Source organism: Mesoplodon densirostris, chromosome 19 (assembly GCF_025265405.1).
Source record: "Mesoplodon densirostris isolate mMesDen1 chromosome 19, mMesDen1 primary haplotype, whole genome shotgun sequence".
NCBI lineage: Eukaryota > Metazoa > Chordata > Mammalia > Artiodactyla > Ziphiidae > Mesoplodon > Mesoplodon densirostris.
In genome coordinates this window covers 46,258,037-46,272,342 of record NC_082679.1, presented here as the reverse complement: position 1 = coordinate 46,272,342, position 14,306 = coordinate 46,258,037, and positions in this window count along the sequence as shown.

Here is a 14,306-nt window from a genome sequence, read left to right as displayed (position 1 = left end):
TATCCATCTCTCCGTCCACTCATCTATCCTCCCATGAATTCACGTATCCTTTCTCCCATCCTCCTGTCATCTCTCTATGTATCCACTCATTCACCCATCTGTCCTCCCACTAATTCACCTATCCCAACTCCTGTCTTCCAGTCCGCCATCCATCCATCCCCTTGAAGATGTCTCGGTAGTGTTAAGGGGAGATGAAGAAAGACGTTCATGCTTGGTGGGGTGTGGGGACAGTGGCAGGGCCCTCCTAAGACCAACAAGCTCAGAGGTGGTGCTGAAGTAGAGAGAAGAAGCTCAGGAGGTGGGGAAGCATCTGTAAAACCTGAAGCAGCACCTTCCGGAGCTGCTGTCTGCTGAGAGCTTGAAGGGTTTTGTGCTCTCATCCCACTTTGCAGATGAGGAGATTGAGGCCTTCTGAATTTAAGTGGCCTTTCAGAGATGCACACCTGGTTAAGCCATGCCAGGGAAGATGAGACACTTTAAAACAGGCAGAAAAGATTATCAGGTGTCCTTCTAATTATCTGTTAGGTGTTGCTTGGCACATGGATGTCTGTTTCTATAGGAGTTTGTAGCTTACATGGTTTCTAAGCTGTTTTATTATTTTGGAAGTTGTGGAAAACTGATTGTGATGGAAACTGTTTTTGTCCATTGAGATGCAAATGCATTTTATCAGATGAGGTCGATTGATATCTTGTTGGGGGTGAATGGGCTAAAAGCTGTACTTGTGGCTACACTTTGGCTTCTACTTTGAATTGTGTATAACATTCTGTTGGCTCCCTCATTAGTTAATGAGTTAAATAAAATCATTGACATCCATCCATCCATCCATCCATCCATCCATCCATCCGTCTAACCTTCTTTTCATCTATCTACCTCCATATCCTCCCACACATCCACTTATTCTTCCTCCTATCCATTTACCCATCCATTTATCCATACAAACTCCCATTTATTCACCCATCTACTTATCTATTTACCCCATTTGCATGCATCCATTCACACATCCCAAACATACTTACTGATACCTACCACAGGTATACTTACTGATACCTGCTGTGTACTGGTGAAAAAAATTATGTAGAAAACCAGGTCCCTGCTCTTAAGGGGCCCACAGTCTGTCAGGAAAGGCAGATGTATAAACCAATGGTCACAGAACAATTTATTTTCTTTGCCAAATGTGCACAGAGAAAGGACACTTAACCCAATCTGAGGAGGTTAGAAAAACCTGCTTTGAGGTTGTGCTCCTTGAATTGAGCTTAAAGTTTAATTAAAATTTCGCCAGGGCCTCCCTGGTGGCGCAGTGGTTAAGAGTCCGCCTGCCGATGCAGGGGATACGGGTTCGTGCCCCGGTCTGGGAGGATCCCATATGCCGCGGAGCGGCTGGGCCCGTGAGCCATGGCCGCTGGGCCTGCGCATCCGGAGCCTGTGCTCCGCAACGGGAGAGGCCACAACAGTGAGAGGCCCGCATACCGCAAAAAGAAAAAAAAAAAAAATTTTTCGCCAGATGGACAGGACTGGGTGATGTTCCAGGAGAGAGAATAGCTTGTGTGTACAATGGCTGTGTAGCTGTTGAGAGACCAAGGTGATTCCAGGGGCACAGGTAATTTGGAATATTGGGAGTTGAGTGTGAATGAGTGGTGTGTTATGAGAGAAGATTGGAATGCAGGTCTGGAGTGTTCTCCACAGCAGCAGTTGATTCTCCAGCTCTCTAGGCATCAAGTGGGTGTCCAACAATTCGATTCAATTCTGCAACTCCCCAGTTAGCACAGATGCCACAGCTTAAGGGCACAGCACCCTAAAGACTGCTCCCCACTTTAGGCATCCGTTGCAAAACTACCCTTTGATTATAAGTAGAAAGTTCCCATGATCCCCTCCTTGGGTTCAACAGTGTGCTAGAATGGCTTGCAGAACTCAGGGAAACACTTTACTTATGTTTACCAGTTTCTTACAAAAAATACAACCCGGGAACAGCCAGAGGGGAGAGATGTACAGGGCAAAGTGTGAGGGTGTGGAGTGGTGTGTGAAGCCTCTGTGACCTCTCTGGGGGCACCACCCTCCCTGCACCTCGATGTGTTCACCCACCAGGAAGCTCATCAAGTCTCATTGTTCAAGAGTTTTTTTTTTTTTTTTTTTTTTTTTTTTTTTTGCGGTATGCGGGCCTCTCACTGTTGTGGCCTCTCCCATTGCGGAGCACAGGCTCCGGATGCACAGGCCCAGCGGCCATGGCTCACGGGCCCAGCCGCTCCGCGGCATATGGGATCCTCCCAGACCGGGGCACGAACCCGTATCCCCTGCATCGGCAGGCGGACTCTCAACCACTGCGCCACCAGGGAGGCCCTGTTCAAGAGTTTTTATACAGCTTAATCTCCAGCCCCCATGGCTCCATCCCCTTTCTGTAGGTCAGTGGATAGGACTGAAAGTTCCAACCCTGTAATCACTTGGTATTTCTGGTGACCCTTGCCACCCTGAGGCTGTGTGTGGGCCCCACCCTAAGCCACTCCATTAGCATAAACTCAGGTGTGATCAAAGGGCTTGGTATGACTAACAAAAGACACTCCTATCACTTAGGAAATTTCAAGAGTCTCAGAAGCTCTATACAAAAACCAAATATTGTAACAAAAGATGCTCCTATCACTCGTCACACTTAGGAAATTATGTGGGTTTTAGTTGCTCTGTGTGAGGAACCTAGGACAAAGACAAAATATATTTCTCATTATATTGCAGCAGGTCATAAAGGCCTTGAGTGACAGGCTAATGCCTTGAATAACAGGCTGAGGGCCTTGGGGGCCACATAAGAGCTTTAAGGAGGGAGTGACATGGTCAGGTATGTGTTTTAAAAAGGTCTCTCTGGCTATCTTGTGGAAGGTGGGGTTGGCCGTGTGTGTGCAGAGGGGATCAAGTGGTCCAGTCTCTGTAGAATGAGGACTTTGCCAATGATGTGCTCTTGATCCAGGCCCTGGGGTTGCCCTAACCCCCAGGTTTAGCCTGGGCCCAAACCCAGTTCTCATTCCACTTACCCTGCCAAGGCTGAAGTTAAGGCAGCCCGGCTGAGGGTTGTGGTATGAGGAAGATTTAGGGGTTCTCCATTTTCCAGGGTGGCATGCAGTACCCCTCACCAAAGTCTTCAGTCTTGCTGTGGTCCATCTTCAGCTTTAGGACTGCTGTGGACTTTTGTGAACTGCTCACTGGTTTGTCTGTCAAACTGGGAAGGATCTCAGTTCCATGCCCCACTTTCCTGCGTCTACAGTTTGCATCCACAAAACCCATTAACTTCCCATCAGTCACCCCGTGATGTTTCCCCTGGCCCCGTGAAATCTCCATCCCACCAGGCTTGCTAGTGACACCTATTTATCCCAGGTGGAGCTGCTACAGGGAGTTAGACGTGGCTCCAGCCCTCAAAAAGCTTGCAAAAGGGGTGAAAGATTGATCTGGGGCCCCATTGATCTGGACTGAGAAACCTCAGCATGTGGAATAGGAAACAGCTCAGGCTGCAGAGTTAGGTGGACTTGGGTTCGTGTGTTTGCTCTACCACTCACTGAATTGTGCCCTTAAGGAAGTCACTTCACTTCCTCTGAGCTTCAATTCCTTCATATGTAGACGGGGAAAAATAATATTTACCTACCTTAGTTTAGATTTTTTTGGGTAGCAACTAATGCAACTAATGGGTGCCAACTTGAACCATTTTAAGCAAAAAGGAAAATTTACTAGAACCTAAGTCTGGGCTTTTTGAGGTCCTGGAGTGGGGAACAGAGAAGTAGATGGGAACCCAGGCAGGACTTTGCCTCTTGTCTCTGCATCTCTCTGTTCAGTCTCCTAATTTTCTCACCCTGCAGACCCTCTTTCTCCATTACTCCAAAAAAGTCCACCCTGCAGCTTAGGAGTGAGTTCACAGTAGCTCATTTTAACCAAAAGCAGACCTGACTGACTGTCTTTCAGATGTAAGTCCAGATTCCCAAGAGAAAATCCGCTGAGTTGCATTCGGTGTTCACGTTTGATCCAATCAACTGTGACGAGGTTGGGGGTGGAGGGCATATAGCACAAATGTGGCATCTATTGGACGTATGCATAAGCAGGGGGTAGTTTTTGTTTATTGAGGTATAGTTGATTTACAGGTGTACAACATAGTGATTCAAATTTTTCATAGGTTATACTCCATTTAAAGTTATAAAAATTGGCTGTATTACCTGTGCTGTACAATATATCCTTGTATCTTATTTATCTTATACATAGTAGTTTGTACCTATTAATCCCCTACCCCTGTCTTGCCCCTCCCCGCTTCCCTCTCCCCACTAGTAACCACTAGTTTGTTCTCAATGATCTGTGAGTCTGTGTTTTGTTATATTCTTTCATTTGTTTTTTTTTTATTTTTAAGATTCCACAAATAAATGATAACATACAGTATTTTTCTTTCTCTGTCTGACTTATTTTACTAAACACGATATCCTCCAGGTCCATCCTTGCTGTTGCAAATGGCAGAATTTCATTTCTTTTCCCCATTGTATACTTTTGCCTCCTTTGTCATAGATTAATTGACCATAAGTCCATGGGTTTATTTCTGGGCTCTCTATTCTGCTCCATTAAACTATGTGTCTGTTTCTTGTGTTGTACCATACTGTGTTTTTGTTTTTGTTTTTGTTTTTTGCGGTACACGGGCCTCTCACTGCTGTGGCCTCTCCCCTTGTGGAGCACAGGCTCTGGACATGCAGACTCAGCGGCCATGGCTCACGGGCCTAGCTGCTCCGCGGCATGTGGGATCTTCCCAGACCAGGGCACAAACCCATGTCCCCTGCATCGGCAGGTGGACTCTCAACCACTGCACCACCAGGGAAGCCCTACCATACTGTTTTGATTACTGTAGTATAGTCTGAAGCCAGGGAGTGTGATACTTCCAGCTCTCTTCTTCTTTCTCTAGATTGTTTTGGCTATTTGGGGTCTTTTGTGGTTCTATATATAAAATTTATTTATATATAAATTTTAGGATTATTTGTTCTAGTTCTGTGAAAAAGGCCGTTGGTATTTTGATAGAGATTGCATTGAATCTGTAAATTGCCTTGGGTAATATGGTCATTTTAACAATATTAATTCTTCCAATCCATGAATATGGTATATCTTTCCATCCGTTTGTGTAGTTTTCAGTTTCTTTCCTCAGTGTCTTATAGTTTCTGAGTACATGTCTTCTACCTTTTTAGTTATATTTATTCCTAGGTATTTTATTCTTTTTTATGTGCTCCTATGTTAGATGCATATATATTTACAATTGTTATTTCTTCTTCTTGGAGTGATCCCTGGATCATTATGTAATGTCCTTCTTTGTCTCTTGTTACAGTCTTTGTTTTAAAGTATATTTTGTCTGATATAAATATTGCTACCCTGGCTTTCTTTTGATTTACATTTGCATGGAATACCTTTTCTCATTCTCTCACTTTGTCTGTGTGTATCTTTAGATCTGAAGTGAGTCTCTTATAAGCAGCATATATATGGGTCTTGTTTTTGTATCCATTCACCCAATCTGTGTCTTTTGATTAGAGCATTTAGCCCATTTACATTTAAAGTAATTATTGATGAGTATGTTCTTATTGCCATTTTGTTCACTGTTTTGGGCTTGTTTTTATAGTTCTTTTTTGTTCCTTTTTTCTTCTTTTGTTCTCTTTCCTTGTGATTTGATGCCTACCTTTAGTGTTATGTTTGGATTCCTTTCTCTTTTTTGTGTATGTATCTATTATAGATTTTTGGTTTGTGGTTACCATGAGATCAGGCTGTCTATCTATCTGTCTATCTATCTATGATTATTTTAAGTTGCTGATCTCTTAATTTCAAACACATTTTAACAACCCTGAAGTTTTACTCCCCTCCCCTCATGATTACTGTTTTTGACATGATATTTTACATCTTTTTGTTTTGTGTATCCTTTAACTGATTATTGTGGATATAGGTGATTTTACTACTTTTGTCTTTTAACCTTCCTACTAGCTTTGTACATGGTTGATTATATACTACCTTTACTGTATATTTGCCTTTACCACTGAGCTTTTTCCTTTTATAATTTTCATGTTTCTGGCTGTGGCCTTTTCTTTTTTGCTTAGAGAAGTCCCTTTAACATTTCTTGTAAAGCTGGTTTGGTGGTGCTGAACTCTTTTAGCTTTTGCTTGTAGGTAAAACTTTTGATCTCTCTATCATATCTGAATGAAAGCTGTGCTGGGTAGAGTATTCTTGGTTGTAGGTTTTTCCCTTTTCATCACTTTAAATATATCATGCCACTCCCTTCTGGCCTTCAAAGTTTCTGCTGAAAAGTCAGCTGATAGCCTCATGGGAGGTCCCTTGTATGTAACTTGTTGCTTTTCCCTTGCTGCTTTTAATATTCTCTCGTAAAAAAATTTTTTTTGCCATTTTAATTACAATGTGTCTTGTTGTGGTCTTCTTTAGGTTGGCCCTGTTTGGGATGCTGTGCTTCCTGAACTTGGACGTCTGTTTCCTTTCCTATGTTAGGGAAGTTTCCAGCTATTATGTCTTCAAATATGTTCCCTGCACCTTTCTCTCTCTCTTCTCTTTTGGGACCCCATAATGAGAGTGTTAGCATGCTTTATGTTGTCCCAGAGGTCTCTTAAACTGTCCTCATTTATTTTTATTCTTTTTTCTGTTCAGCATCAGTGATTTCCACTACTCTGTCTTCCAGCTAACTGATCTATTCTTCTGTATCATTTAATCTACTGTTGATTCCTACTAGTGTATTTTTCATTTTAGCTATTATATTCTTCATTTCTATTTGGTTCTTCTTTATATTTTCTAATTCTTTGTTAAAAACTTCTAGCTTCTCTCTGTTTATCCATTCTTCTCCTGCGTTCTTTGATCATCTTTATGGTCATTACCTTGAACTCTTTATTGGGTAGGTTGCCCATTTCCACACAACTTGGTTCTTCTTTTGAGGTTTTAATTTGTTCCTTCATTTGGAACATGTTCCTCTGTCACCTCATGTTGCCTCATTTGCTGTTTTTATTTCTGTGTATCTCGTAGTTGGTTACGTTTCCTGACCTTGGAGGAGTGGCCTTTTGTACCAGACATCCTATGCATCCCAGCAGCACACTCCCCTCCGGTCACCAGAGCTCTATGCTCTAGGTGTGCCCCCTATTTGGATAGTGTGGGTCCTTCTGTTGTGGCAGGCTGACAACTGTGGGTGGTCTGGTAGGCACGGCTGGTCCCCAGTCTGGTTGGTTGCCAGGCCCTGTCTTAAGCAGGGGGTAATTTTCAGAGAAAGTGGGAACCTGTGAGGTGGGCAACACCCCCAAAGTGGTCTCCTATGTTATCTCAGGTTTGTTGAGAAGACTGAATAGGATAATGAATATAAACATTTGGCACAGTTTCTGGTATATACTTTGGGCTCTATAAATGGTATCTGCTATTATTCATTCATTGACTTATTTAATAAGCACTTTTTAAAAAATTTCAAGCATGGACATGTGTTACTTTTTTTAAAAAATTAATTAATTAATTAATTAATTTTTGGCTGCCTTGTGTCTTCGTTGCTGCGCACGGACTTTCTCTAGTTGCAGTGAGTGGGGGCCACCCTTCGTCACCGTGTGTGGGCTTCTCACTGCAGTGGCTTCTCTTATTGCAGAGCATGGGCTCTAGGCACGTGGGCTTCAGTAGTTGTGGCTCACGGGCTCTAGAGCGTAGGCTCAGCAGTTGTGGCGCACGGACTTAGTCGCTCGGAGGCATGTAGGATCCTCCCAGACCAGGGCTCAAACCCGTGTCCCCTGCATTGACAGGCAGATTCCTAACCACTGCACCATCAGGGAAGCCCCTAATAAGCACTTTTTAGTGTATGGTTTGTATTAGATCCTACACTAGGTGCTGAGGACAAAGCTGTAAGTTGTTGCTGGGGTTTTTGTCAGGATTGAAAGAAATAGTACATACCAATTGTTTACTACAGTTCCTGACACACAGTAAAGTTTCAGTAAATGTTGTCTATAAATGTTGAATGTCTAATTGCAAAAGAGTGAAAAAAATTCTTATTTTTTTCTCTATATTTTTTGGTCCCTTGGCCATAGGACTAAGATATATTTCATTACAAAAATGGATTTTAGTGATCAAAATAATGTCAGCTGCCAGACTGACAGTTTTCAGATGCTGTGTTTAAGTCAAATTTAGGAAAAGTTTAGGAAAATAACATTGGCATCTTCCAAACTCAAGCACTTAAACAAATCATTAAGAATTAACTCAGTTAAAAATACCCATGTGCAACCTGTGATTGTGTTTATTTTCCTGACCAAGAATGGATGGACCTGCCCATCTGCAGGAGACTAAATTGTGGTATAGCCACACGACAGAATTCAGCAATGAAGATGAACATACTACAGCCACAAGCAATGTATGGGCAACTCACAAACACAGGGTTGAGCAAAGGAAGCCAGACACTGAATGATTCTATTTATGTAAATTTGCAAAACAGGAAAAGCACATCTATGGTATTAGAAGTCTGGGCAGTGTTTGCCCTTGGCAAGGTGTTGGCTGGGAGGGGGCTTTAGGCATGTTGGTAATGTTGTTTCTTGATCTGAGTGCTGGGTACACAGGTGTATTTTGTAAAATCTTACTGAACAGCACACTTACGTGCATTTTAACGTATATATGATCTAGTTTGATAAAAAAGTTGTAAAAACAGAAGAAAGAGTGCCTCATCTTTATGCACCTGCCCAGCCGAGGCAGGTGAGGCAGGCTCCCCACTTGGTGATTGAGAAGGAATTAGATTTCTAGGCAGATGGGGCAAAGGGAAAGGAACTCATATTTATTCAGTCCATGGGAGAACTTGGTTTCGAGGCTCAGTAACAAACATAGTTTCACTTCTTCTGAACAATAATTTTTTTCTTTTTACTTACTTAAAAATATCTCTTGAATATTCTGTAGAGGGTGCTTCCCTCTACAGTGGCTGCTACTGAAAGTCAGTTTTGGAGTCCACCTCTTACAAGTGCAGGAATTGTATCTTTCATTGACATCCTGAGTTTTCTTTTATTTCCTATCTTTATTTTTCCTTTGTCCCAATTCACTCACTTATTTTTAAAAAGTTGAGATGTGTGTATGTTTCCTTTGCCCCTAGTTACTCACTTGTTAGAGAAAACATGATAGTATTCGTGTGTCTTCAAGTGGCTTTGATTCTTTTTGGAGGAACATGGTGTACGAATAAACAAAACAATGCAGAAAACATTTATAGCAACCTTACGTGTGTTGGGTATTTCCACCATTTATTTCAGGGCATGTTACAGGGGAAGGATGTGGTTTGGAGGGGCTGGCCTGGTACACAGTAGGTGCCCGATGCACTTGTGGGGCATTGGCCAGTGAGGGATGGGGATGGAACACAGAGGACCGCATGAGGGCTCTGCTTTCTCCAAGTACCAGGAAGCAGAGAGAAATTCACTCTGGTCTGGGTCAGGAGCTTTGGGCTTGGAGCCAGAAAATCTGGGTTCAATTCTCCTCTTTTTCAGCTGCTGTGAGTCCTGGGGCAAATCCCTTGTCCTTTAAGAAACTTGGTCCAGCAGAAGGGTCTCCATCAGGTACCACCTGGGGCCTGGGTCTTCTGTCCAGCATCTTCAGACTGTGGCCCCATCCCCTGGAGCATCTGTTGAGTATGAAGGGGACTCTTTTCTTTAATTGAAGTATAGTTGATTTACAAAGTTGTGTTAATTACTGATATATATATATATATATATATATATATATATTCAGTTATACATATATATGACTCAGTTATACATATATATGTGATTCAGTTATACACATATACATATAGTGATTCAGTTATATATATATATATGTAAAGTGGCTCAGTTTTACATATATATCTTCTTCTTTTTTTTTTTTTGCGGGACACGGGCCTCTCACTGTTGTGGCCTCTTCTGTTGTGGAGTACAGGCTCCGGAAGCGCAGGCTCAGCAGCCATCATGGGCCCAGCTGCTCCGCGGCATGTGGGATCTTCCCGGACCGGGGCACGAACCCATGTCCCCTGCATCGGCAGGCGGACTCTCAACCACTGTGCCACCAGGGAAGCCCTATATCTTCTATTTTTAATATTCTTTTCCATTATGGTTTATCATAAGATATTGAATATAGTTCTTGGTGCTGTACAGCAGGACCTTGTTGTTTATCTGTTCTATATATAAAAGCTTATATCTGCTAACCTCAACCCTCCCCCAACTCCACTCCCCCTTGGCAACCATCAGTCTCTTCTCTGTGTCTGTGATTCTGTTTCTGTTTCATAGATAGGTTAATTTGTGTCATATTTGAGATTCCACATACAAGTGATATCATATGGTACTTACTTCTTTCTCTTACTTCACTTAGTATGACAATCTCCAGTTGCATTCGTATTGCTGCAAATGGCATTATTTCATTCTTTTTTATGGCTGAGTAGTATTCCATTGTATATATGTACCACATCTTCTTTATCGATTCATCTGTTGATGAACTTTTAGGTTGTTTCCATGTCTTTTTTTCAATTTTTTTTTTTTGGCTGTGTTGGGTTTTTGTTGCTGCGTGCGGCCTTTCTCTAGTTGCATTGAGCAGGGGCTACTCTTCATTGTGGTGCGTGGGCTTCTCATTGCAGTGGCTTCTCTTGTTTCAGAGCATGGGCTCTAGGCGCACGGGCTTCAGTAGTTGTGGCACATGGGCTTAGTTGCTCCACAGCATGTGGGATCTTTCCAGACCAGGGATCAAAGCCGTGTTCCCTGCATTGGCAGGCGGATTCTTAACCACTGCACCACCAGGGACGTCCCTCCATGTCTTGATTATTGTGAATAGTGTTGCTGTGAACACAGTGGTGCATGTATCTTTTTGAATTAGAGTTTTGTGTAGGTATATTGCCCAGGAGTGGGATTGCTGGATCATATGGTAATTCTTTTTTTCCCCAAGATTTATTTATTTATTATTTATTTATTTGATTTATTTTTGGCTGCGTCAGGTCTTAGTTGCAGCATGCGGGATCTTTGTTGAGGCATGCGAGATCTTTCGTTGCGACGTGCGGGCTCTTCGTTGTGGCACGTGGGCTTCTCTCTAGTTGTAGCACGTGGGCTCCAGGGCATGTGGGCTCTGTAGTTTGCAGCACGTGAGCTCTCTCGTTGAGGCGCACGAGCTCAGTAGTTGTGGCGTGTGGGCTTAGTTGCCCGGCGGCATGTGGGATCTCAGTTCCCTGACCAGGGATCGAATCCGTGTCCCTGCACTGTAAGGCAGATTCTTTACCACTGGACCACCAGGGAAGTCCCTGGTAATTCTTATTTTTAGTTTTTTAAGGAACCTCCATACTGTTTTCCACAGTGGCCGCACCAACGTACATTCCCGTCAACAGTGTAGGAGGGTTCTGAAGGGGACTCTTAACCCTGCCTCTCCTTTCTGTCCTGGTCCTCTCCACCAGAGTTCCTTGGGGACTCTTGGTAACTCGGGAACGTCCTCATGCCACCTGCTTACATCCACACATTTCAGAAGAACAGGAAATCCCAGAACCCAACAAGATGGCTGTGGGGAGTTTCACTGTCCCCTGCATCTGCTCCTCTTAAAGCAGGCTTAGCAGCTCAGGAACCTAGGAGAGCTGGAAACCGGACTGGCAGAGACAGATGGGCCCCTTTTTTGCCATCCCTTAGGAGGCAGTCTGTCTGCTATTTGTTTTGAGCTGACCAGGGTGGACTTGAAATGCTGCTGGGAGAACTTGTCCCTGAGAAGTATGTTAACCATGTCACCCGAATGCAGTACAGAGCAGTTTACACCCCCAGCCTGGAGTAGCTGAACCTTTGCACTTGGGAAGAGGCAGCGCAGTGGTCCTGCGGAGCCTTGTGAATTCGACCCTGTGGGGAATAAGCTGTTTCTCAGCATCTCTGTTTGGACAGTCACCTTGTTCATTTTCACCGGCATACAACGGGCTACAAGCATCCCGCTCCCCCTAAAGCACGGCACAGGCTGCCCTCAATGTAACCTTTTCTCAGCTCAGTCTGGAAGAAAGGACACCCTTCCACTGCAGCCTTGGCACTGCCTTACGTCAAGCCACACCCTTGCTTAAGCCCTTTAATAGTTACCCGTTGCTACACGGTCAGGTCCACACTGGAAAGGACAGTCAGGGTCCTTTCTGGTCTGGTCCCTGCCCACCTCTCTAGGTTCTATTCCAATCACTCTCCCCCTCACCCCTTGGGCTCCAGCCATCTCTAACATCCAAATGCCCCCTTCTTCAGTGGCTTCTCTGACTTTGTTTTCCCTTAGGTTGAATTAATGTCTCCTTCATCTGGGGCCCCATGATACACTTCACATTTCAAAATGATAGAAATTGCATAAGATTTTTGTGTGTGTTTGTGCCTACATGCCTCCCTGTTTGTGAGCCTTTGGAGGGGAAGAACAGAATCTTATTCATCACTGTGGCCCCAGCTCAGGGTCTGGCACAGGGTTACATAAACATTTGTTGCACCAGTGGAGTTAGATCATAAAGACACCAGCGACTGTGCTGGAACAGGGGGCTGCCTCTGGAGGGCCCCATCTGCCCTTGTGTTGTTCTAGTTCTTTCTCCCTCCCTGCTCGTTCTCAGTGTGTTACTTCTAGCTGTCCTCCTCCTTCCGTTTGATACTTATAAGCTTCACAGAAGAACTGTAGGTTTCTTGGGAGAACAGTATCCATGGTTGCTAAATAAATAAGCTACATTCACTGACAATTCAGCAAAACCACGTTTGGTGAGAATGACTGCATTCTTACCAGGACACTGCTGGCTGCATAGCAGTCCTTTAGAAGACAAAACACTCTTTTTACTTTAAAAGAATTTTAGAAGAATTGCAAAAATGGAGCTCACATACATCCTTCACCCAGCTTCCCCTAATGGTAGCGACTTATATAACCGGAGTACAATGAGCAAAACCAGGAAATTAACAATTGGTACAATATTGTTATTGTATCCTATGTGAAGTTCACTAGTTTTTACCTAATGTTCCTTTTCTGTTTCAAGATCTGCTTTAGGATCCCACCTTGCTTATAGTTGTGTCTCCTCAGATTCTTCCAGTCTGTAACAGTTCCTGATTCTTTCCTTGCTTTCATGAACTTGACATCTCTGATGAGTATTGATCAGTTACATAGAAGTTTTTTATTTGCTTCTGGTTCCTGGTTGGTTTCCAGGTGATTGAAGTTCCTGGAGGTGTGTCTTTAGGATTAGTTCTGGATAAGTGCTTCTTTTTCCTTTCCCTTCTCATTCTGCTTGATTCCCTTGGGATCCTCTGGAGCAGGAGTCAGAGGAGGGAGGCGTTCTGTGGAGGTGATTAGTGTCATAGTCAGCGTTCCCGATCACATCTGCAGTCAGCTATACAATTAGCCGTGCACAGTGACCTTGGGATGGTCCAGATTCCTTCTTGCTTCTCCTCCTTTTCTGCATATCTTACTTTGCTCCTTCCCTCTCCCAGTTGTCCCTTGTTGGTAATCAATTAGAGGACGCTTCAGGACTGGCACCCAAGTGCACACACTTTCCTGGAGTTACACTCTCTGGGACATCTCTCCCAGGTCTGCTGGGTGAACTGGGTGGTGTATTTGGGAAGTGGGACCGTGCGCTGAGCCTTACGGCCCCCCTGCACTCACCAGTGATGGGGTCATGTGGCCCTTGAGGTTAGGGACAGGAGCAGAGGCCTGGGAGAGGAGTCAGCTGTGGTAACAAAGTGTCAGTCAGCCCTATTACATTCAGTCACTCATCCTCTGATGGGAAGCCTGGGCTTTCTGAGGGATGATGTAAGAACATGCTAGAACCCAGTCACTTAATTCATTCACTCAGCTATTCATTCACCCATTTGTTTGACCAGAGTAAGGCCTGGTTGGTTATTATTATTGTTTTTGTTGTTGCTGTCATTATTATTAAGTCCTAGGAATGAGACTTCCCTGGCGGTCCAGTGCTTAAGACTCTGCACTTCCACTACAGGGGGCGCAGGTTCGATCCCCGGTCGGGGAACTAAGATCCTGTACGCTGCATGGAGCGGCCAAAAAGAAAAAAAAAAATCCTAGGTAGGAGGACATAAGGATGAATATGACTCAAGCCCAGCCCTCAGAGTGCTCAGGGAGAGAGAGAGAGAGAGAGAGAGAAAGAGAGAGAGAGACCTTGGAAGACCTCAGCACCATGTGACAAGGGCTCTGTTGAAGGGATGTGTTAAGTTTGTGGGAGCAAGGGAGAGGGAGTGACTTAATTGTGACAGGGATGTGCAGGGGATGGGGCAGCTGATGCTGAAGGATTTGGAACAGTTAGGCCGGCAAACTGGGAAGGGGCTGATGTTCCAGGTAGGGGAACAGCCTGTGCAAAGGCCTGGAGTGTGGAAAGT